Source organism: Paroedura picta, chromosome 2 (assembly GCF_049243985.1).
Source record: "Paroedura picta isolate Pp20150507F chromosome 2, Ppicta_v3.0, whole genome shotgun sequence".
NCBI lineage: Eukaryota > Metazoa > Chordata > Lepidosauria > Squamata > Gekkonidae > Paroedura > Paroedura picta.
This window is the reverse complement of record NC_135370.1, coordinates 70,826,266-70,834,623: the sequence shown is the minus strand read 5'-3', so window position 1 is coordinate 70,834,623 and position 8,358 is coordinate 70,826,266. Positions and strand designations below refer to the sequence as shown.

At 44.9% G+C, this 8,358-nt stretch overlaps 1 long non-coding RNA gene across 1 annotated transcript; it reads right to left on the bottom strand.

Moving 5' to 3' along the window:
* Positions 1–2,340: 2,340 nt before the first annotated feature.
* On the bottom strand, positions 2,341–8,055 carry LOC143828683 (uncharacterized). Its single transcript, XR_013227831.1, has 2 exons — positions 7,728–8,055; positions 2,341–2,508 (listed from the first exon to the last, which is right to left on the bottom strand). It is a non-coding gene; the product is annotated as an uncharacterized LOC143828683 (long non-coding RNA).
* Between the last annotated feature and the right edge of the window lie 303 nt (positions 8,056–8,358).

Sequence of the window (8,358 nt, the reverse complement as noted above, 5' to 3'; positions counted from 1 at the left end):
CCCCTGGAGAAAACGACTCCTTTGGAGGGTGGATGCTATGACCTTACACCTCCTGAGAAACAACCTTTCCATGAACCAAACCCTCCCCAGACTCTATCCCCAAGCCTTCAGGAATCTCCCAACACAAGAGTTGGCATCCTATCTCCCATGCATGGTAGTTATTGTTGCTAACCTAAGGTGCTTTCACACCTTGTATCATGCTAAGAAGCTTGCACTATGCTTGGATTGAAAATAAGGCCATTTTAGAACAAAGCTTGAGTCCAGTGGCACCCTTAGGACTGACAAAGTTTAATTCTGCTTGCAGAGAAAAAAATATGCTGTTGTGTATGATTAATACAATTGTGTTATCTCAATAAGCAAAACAAGACCCATAACTCCAAATGATGATATACATTTTCCTAAGTGCAATAATTAGCAGCCGAGACTTACCTCGGCTGCTTTGATGCAGCGGGTGATGGCCATTAAGCCATGATGAGGGGCTGTATGAATGCCTTTATAGGTACCACGTGCACTACATGGCCCCTCTCTCCCGTGCTGCTGAACAGTGACCCAACCTCCCGCCCTGTAATTGCTCTTTGTGTTATTGCTGGTTTTGTGTGGTTATGTTTTTTCTATCACAGCTGCGGTTTAGGCACGGTAGGAGCCTGTTGGCAGGGAGTTCAGTTCACTGGCAATCTTCAAGCAAAGGTTGGATACTCACTTTTCTTGGATGCTTTAGGATGCTTAGGGCTGATCCTGCATTGAGCAGGGGGTTGGACTAGATGGCCTGTATGGCCCCTTCCAACTCTATGATTCTGTGATTCTGTGCACTGGACTCCCTGGGGGTTGGGGGGTCTCCTTAATAACATAGCCTGAGTTACAAGTGTGGTCTACCCGGCTGGGAGGCCAGGGGCTCATAGCCAAGCGACCAAGGGCTTCCAAAGTGAGGTGGACACCTGGTGGGCTCCGACATGGTCGCTTCTAAACGCAGAGGACCTGGGCTGAATCTGCACGGAGCTTTCACTGCAGTCCCTGGTCGATTCGGTCCCTGCCATCTACACAGAATGTTATTTCTGTTTGGATTTTGAGCGATTTAAATTTTCCCTCTGCAACAAGTATGATTGATCCGGAGTGACCCTATCTTTTGTCCACGATATCCTGGAGTGGCTATAACCCTTGATATTTCAAAAACTAGCATGAGAAAGTGTGCAGTTCTCTGCTTTTCCCCAAACTAACTTGCTGCCGAGCCTCCAGTGCCCTGATTGGCCACTTCAAAGGCTTCCTGGTTGCAAAATTTCCCTCCCAAGATGTATTTTTTCTCTTTGTGACTGTGCCCCAGAATCAGCAGAGATTTGCCTCGTTGTCTGAGAGGCTGATGTTGCTGCTGTTGACTGGCAGGCTGCTCGGCTCCCCCCCCCACTTGTTAGAGAAAGAGAAATAAAAAATCCTCCCCCCAAAAAGGGGGGGGGATGCTGTATCATTCTGGTATTTCTCCATAGCAAAGGGGCAGTGTGGATTTTATTAAAGAATTTGTCTGTGTTATGGCATTACTGCATAGCAACACGGGTGTGCCTTTTAAAAAATGGGGGGGGGCTGGGGGGAGAGTCCACAAAAAAACTGCTGTGCTGTGATTGGTGGCTTGCTGTGTTTGACAAGCCAAGGAGCGGAGGGAGAAGTTCACCTTGCAGCCTCGTCTGGAGGCAAAAAGCCTCAATGCAGGAGGGGCTGAAAACGTGAGATTTACCATCTTGTGTTTGGCAGCAGGAAGCCACTCGCATTTTACCCCTCTATGCAGAAATTCCTTATGATTCTATGATTCAATAAAATAGCACAATAATCATTATTAGAAACATTAGAAACATTAATATATATTAATTTACATTCTTGTTTAAAATGAGTTTAGTTCCAATGATGGTTACTAGATCAAGTTTCTTAGAATCTTAAGACAGATTCAATGGAATAATAAATAAGGAGGTGATCAAAGGCTACATAATGGCTGTGAACTTCAGAATGCCACTTGCTTGGGGGCAGCTGCACCCTTTATGTGATGTTTGTTAGTTTCTCAAAAACATCTGGTTGGCCACTGTAAAAAACAGAATGCTAGAATAGATGGGCACCAAGGCTACAGTGCATATAGGGTGCCAAAAAAACCCACTTTGGGGCTCAGCTGTTCAGTGTATGGTGAAAACCAGCAGGCGGGAGGTTAAGGCATCAGGCTTCACAAAATCTGGCATGTTGCTAACATTTGAGAACAGCTGAAGTAAACTTCTGCACTGTGTGAAAAACATCGCTTGTGACCTGCAAATAACTGTGAGCATGAGAAGGGAATTTGTAACACAGAAAGGAAAGGCATCACCAAAATTCCAACCAGGAAAGGTTTATTCGGAAATGCTCTCCACTGTGTTCTTCAGAATGTTGCGGTTTTCGGAGAAAGACGTCAGTTCAGGCAGTGATTGCTCATCTCCAAGATTGCTCATTTCCCAACAGGTCAGGTTTAGTATAACACACACCTCCTATAGTGATGACGATCTTGAAGGGGGGAAATGAGAATGAGAACCATCAGAACATGGGTGGCTATGACTAATTTTTTCATGGAGTTAAGGTTTTTTTAAAAACAAGGAAATCCTGTTTGTGTCCAGGTTGCAAGCAACGCCTAACCAAAATTTCTTACTTCCCTCGGCCTTTTTACATAAAATGAAAACTTCTGTCCCTGAAAGAATTCCAGTTTAGATAATAAAAATAAAAGAGGTTGGGTATAAGGAGGCCAAACAAATAAGTTATTTTAAAAAGTTAAACCTTTAACTGTATTCCCTCCACCCTGCAGCTAGGCTCATTATGTGTAAATCGGTGCGCGGAAGTGGTAAGAATAAAAGGGTAAGGCCTATGTGGGAGGAAAAAAGGGTGGGCGAGTCGGGATAAAAGCTCCAAATGTCAGTCCAGGGCCAAGGGACCAATCAGGAGCCGCGCAGTGCGTGGCTCCTGATTAGCGCCTCTTGGCCCAACCCAGATGCACTGGCCTTGCTGGAGGGGGGGTTGGGCAGCAGAGGCTACGGTGTGGCCATAGGAGCAGGCACACCATGCCAGAGACATGGCGGGTCTGCTCCTTTGGCCGCCCAGAAGGTGGGGCCTGGGGCTGGGAGGGGGGCAGGGGGAAAAGATTTGGGGTGGCCAAAGGAGCAGCCCCACCGCGTCGGGGCTGCAGTGGGCCTGCTCCTTTGGCTGCCCCGAAGCCGGGGACTTGCCCTGGGAGGGGGTGGGGGGAAGGCTTCATGGCGGGGGCCTTACAACTGGGAGGGGGAGGGGCCCTCCCATACCCAGCTGCCGGCCTGCTAATGCCCGCTGTATTGGGCCTACAGCAGGCCTTAACCCCTAGTCTCTATATAATGTAACAAGTGGGCTGATTGGTGGATTCAGCTGGGAGCTGGGCAGTCAGCATCAAAAAACCAGCCTGGTACTGGCTTGGCTGCATCCTGCGCTGCACGAGGCAATACAGTCTTGAGGTACTAGAGTGGAGTGTTCTTTCCATTTCATACTGTAGATGGATTTCATTTGTTTCACCCATTAGAATCTCCCTGCAATCCAAAAAGTAGCACACTAAAGAAGAAGGTAGCCGGTTCTCTGTTGTGTTCGTTGGTTGGTTAATTGAGACTCAATTTGAGAGTCTGTGTGTTGTAGTGGGAAAAAGTGTCAGACTAGTATTTGGGAGGCCTGGGTTTGAAAATCTCCTGATGCCATGGAGGCTTGCCAGGTGACCTTGATCAGTCATGCTCAGCCTAACTCACAGGTCTGCTGTGAGAATAAAATGGAGAAGAGGGCAATGATGTAAGCTGGTTTTGAAGCCCCATTGGAGATCAAGGCAAGATGCAAATGATTTTTTTTTTAATTTAAGTTTGATTTCTACCATATTTCCCCTTACCAGGTACACCATGCAAAATACAACCCGAATGGCCTTCAGTGTGAGGGGTATCCCACCAATAGGGAAAAGGCAGTCCAAGGGATCTCCCTGGCAACCATTGAGCATCTGGGCTGCCTTTCTGATATTAGTGGGAAACATCCCATTCTGGCTGAGGGCCATGCAGCTGCACCACTCTCCCTGGGCAACCTGCCTTTGCAGGGCTGCCCGCAGAAGTCTGCATCCCAGCCCCCGAGGCTGGCCTCCTTGGTCACTCCTTCCCTGGAAGGACCACTGAAAGAGGCCAGCTGGGGTGCTGCTGGCTATGGCTGCCTGCAGACTGCCTCACCACCATGGCTGGCCTGAACTAGCTTTCTTCAGCCCGTTGTAACAATGGGGCTTGATACTAGTCTCATTATAATATAGATACTTTCTTCCTCATTTTCCTCCCATTTCAGTCTTATCCCTTTTTCCAATATTCTACATTTTGTTCTAAAAAAATAATCTACAGTTTCCCTGTGAATAAAGGTAATGTCTGTTTCTTATTGCTGTTTTAGGCCCATTTCAGCACCTGAGGGTTTCCTACCACCTGATCCTTCTCCCATCTTCAGCATATGCCTCCTTCCAGTAGGAGCAGGAATTGAGCCAGGGGTTGGGCAAGAATTCAGAGGGACTGGGCAGAGATGGGAAATTGGATACCTTAAAGTATGGTGCTTGCTTTTATTGGGGCTGGCAAGTTGCAATGTGATAAGCACAAAATAACAAACACAGACCCACTTTGGTGAGAGAAGGGAAGCACCAGGAGCCAATACCTTATACCGTGTGATTAGAGTGTTGGATAAAGATCTGGGAGATCTGGGCTCAAGACTCCATTCAGCTATGAAACTCTCAGAGTGACCATGGGTCAATCACTCTGTCTGGAACTAACCAGTTACTGGGAAGATAACATGAGAAACAGAGAAGATGTTCACTGCTCTGAGCTCCTTACGGGAAGATGTGACATAAAGGAGAATGGGTATCAGTCCCCTCTAAGTTTGCCAAACCATTTCTGGCAAATGGCAGAAGGGTTGGGGACATGGCAGAATGCAATGTTATTTGCATTGCTTTGTCACTTCTGGGGAAGGATGACTACAGGAATCATTGGAAATTCAATGGTTTTACCATAGAGTTTCCAGCAATGCCTTGAGCTACCCTACAAGCAATGCCTTGTGCTGCCCCAGAAGTGGCATGGCAGTGCAAATGGTGGTGGATTTTTTAAAATTTTCTCCTGCTGCCACTCAGAGCACTTGTGGTCTCCTCAGAGGGTGGGATGGCAGCCCTATTCCCCCTCCTCCATTTTATCTTCACAATACCAATGTAAGTTGGGCTGAGAGAGAAAGACTGGTACAAAATTTAAAAAATTCAAATTTAATAGTATGTGAATACCCTAGTGTCTTAATTCCTGACCTAAATGTTTCCCCATACTGTCTGTATTCCTCAAACCACTTTGTGCTGCTATGTCTAAAGAGTATTTATACTATTTGCCAGTTTCCCCCTCACATTTTAAAATTCTGGTTCTGCTCTTGGACACCAAAGGAAGAGCTGAGACAGTCTGTGGACTTCAAACCCTACTTGCATATGAAAGAAAAAAACTGTCATACCTGGAAAAAAATGATGTCCATATGCCCTGAAAAACAAACTGCTATAGTACGCACATGCACAAGATTGTATAGTTTCTGTAAAGGGAAGTCCTGCTTCACCAACCTTTATGAAAATGAACAAGTAGGTAGACAACATTGGCCAGTAGGCATTATGGACTTGGACTTTCAAAAAGCTTTTGACACAGAACCTCACCAAAGAATCCTGAGTAAACTTAGCAGTCAGGGGATTAAAAATCTGTTAAATGACAGAAAGAGTTAGGGGGAAATGGACAGTTCTCACAATGGAGGGAAGCAGCAGGGCCCCCCTGGCATCAGTATTGGGCCTGGGTCTATTTAATTTACTTATAAATGATCTGGAACTAGGGGTAAGCAGGGTAGTAGCCAAGTTTGCAGATGACACCAAATTATTCAGGATAGTGAAAACGAAGGCTGACTCTGAAGAGCTCCAAGAGGATCTCTGCAAACTGGGTGAGTGGGTGACAATGTGGCAAATGAAATTCAATGCTGGTAAGTATAAAGTGATGCACATGGGGACAAAACCCCCAACTTCAAGTATAGGCTAATGAGGTCTGAACTTGCTGAGAATGAGAGGGTAAAAGATCTTGGGGTCACGGTTGAATGAAAGTGTCAACTCCGTGTGCTGCAGTGGTGAAAAGGGCAAATTCAGTGATAGTGATCATTAGGAAAGGGATTCAGGTGTGTAGCCATATTGGTCTGAAGCATCAGAACAAAGTTTGAGTCCAATGGCACTTTTAAGACCCCAAAGGTTTTATTTAGGGTATAATTTTTTGTGTAATAGTAGTAGTAGTAATACTTATTATTATATATATTTTTTATTTCTAACCTGTCCTTCCAAAACAACAGCAAATCCACATACAACAAATAAAACTTTGATCTTAGAGGTGCCACTAGACTCAAACTTTGTTCTATTAGGAAAGGGACTGAATATAAAACAGCCACTATTATAATGCCCCTGAGCTGACGGTGTGGCCTCATGTGGAATATTGTGTACAGTTCGAGTCACTTTACCTCAAAAAGGACACTGCAGAGCTGGTAAGAGTACAGAAGACAGCAGCCAAGATGATTAAAATGTTGGAGCACCTTCCCTATGAGGAAAGGCTGAGGAGTCTGGAACTTATCAGTGAAGAAGGATTTGGTTTTTATACCCCATTTTTCACTACCCGAAGGCATCTCAAAGCAGTTTACAATCATCTTCTCTTCCTCCCCTCACAACAGTTGAGAGAGCTCTGACAGAACTAATCTGTGAAAACAGCTCTAAAAGGACTGTGACTAGCCCAAGGTCATTCAGCTGGCTGCAAGTTGAGGTGGAGCAGGGAATCAAACCCAACTCTCCATGTTAGAAGCCACTGCTCTTAGCCCCTACACCAAGCTGGCTGTCTTTAGAAAAAGGGGTGTCCAAGGGGGAACATGATAGAGTTTTATAAAATCATGCATGGGATGGAAAGAGTTTGAAAAGATAATATTTTCTCCCTCTCCCAAAATCTCAAGGGCATCAAATGAAGCTTAAGGGTCACAGGTTCAGGGTGAACGAAAGGAAATGCTTCTTCATAGAGTGATTAAAATGTGGATTTCACTGCCAGAGGATGTGGTGGTAGGCACAGGAATAGACAACTTTAAAAGGGGATTATGTAGATTCATGGAGAATATAGGTCTGTCAGTAGCTATTAGCCATTGTGACTGAGAGGAACTCCACATTCAGTCAACCTCTGCATCCCAGTGCCAGGAGGCTACAATAGGGGAAAACCCTGGCCCTCCAGAGGAACTGGTTGGCCACTGTGTGAGACAGGATAGACCACTGGTCTGATCCTGCAGGGCATAAGATTTTGGCAAAGCTGCACAGAAAATGTGAACTCATCAGTTCTAAATATGGCATCATATTTCAAATTAGTGGGATTGATATTATAAGGCAGACTAGAAATAATTTTGGAACAGCACGAGCAATTTTCACTGATTCTGAAGTGCTTATTAAATACTGACTGAAGTAAGCTACATGAACACCCTCCTCCTACTGATTTAAAAATTCTAGTGGTTACCAGTAGGAACTGTGATTTAAAGTCATCTGATGGAGTAAAAAAATGGTTCCATGCTAATGAGATAATCAAGTTATAACAAAAATTCATAAGCAATCACTGTTCTATGGAAGAATGTCCAGAAAGTCAACTAATAGAATAAGAAAATCATAGCCATAACCATACTTCCTCCTCCTCCTCCTCCTCCTCCTCCTCTTTTCCCTCTGCACCGGTTCTCAGATTTCTTCTTTGAGCCTCGCTTTCTGTTCCGTCTACCTTTGCGGACTCCACCTTTCTTGCTCCGATGTCTATGATAACGTCGGAATCTTGCCATCTTCTTTTTGTTTTCACATCGATGTAACAGATTTTTGCCCCCAAATGGAGCAAGATCCCTGATTTAATTGGTGGTGTTGATCTGCCTCAGGTGTTGTGTTGAAGGTGACATGGGCTGAAGTGGCACAGGCCAGTAATTATGACCTATGTATGACAGTCTGGCTGATGGATTACATCATAATGGTCACCTTACAGTACACAGTCCTTCATTTCCTGCCATTTTCATAGATATTTCTGTTCTGCCAAGAACTTTGAAATGCATTCTTTCTAGAATCCTTCTTTTGTTCTTGGAACTCAATAGAAGACTTGCTTTGGAGATATGATACTATATTGTAGACCAGGAAACATACACACATTGCTGGTGCTTCATTAAACAGGACACGCTGAATCCAGCCAGGTTTTTTATTCAATGTCACCTAATTTCTCTTTTTATTTAAGCCTCTTTAATCCATGTAGAGCCCACATAGACCGTTTATGCACTGGA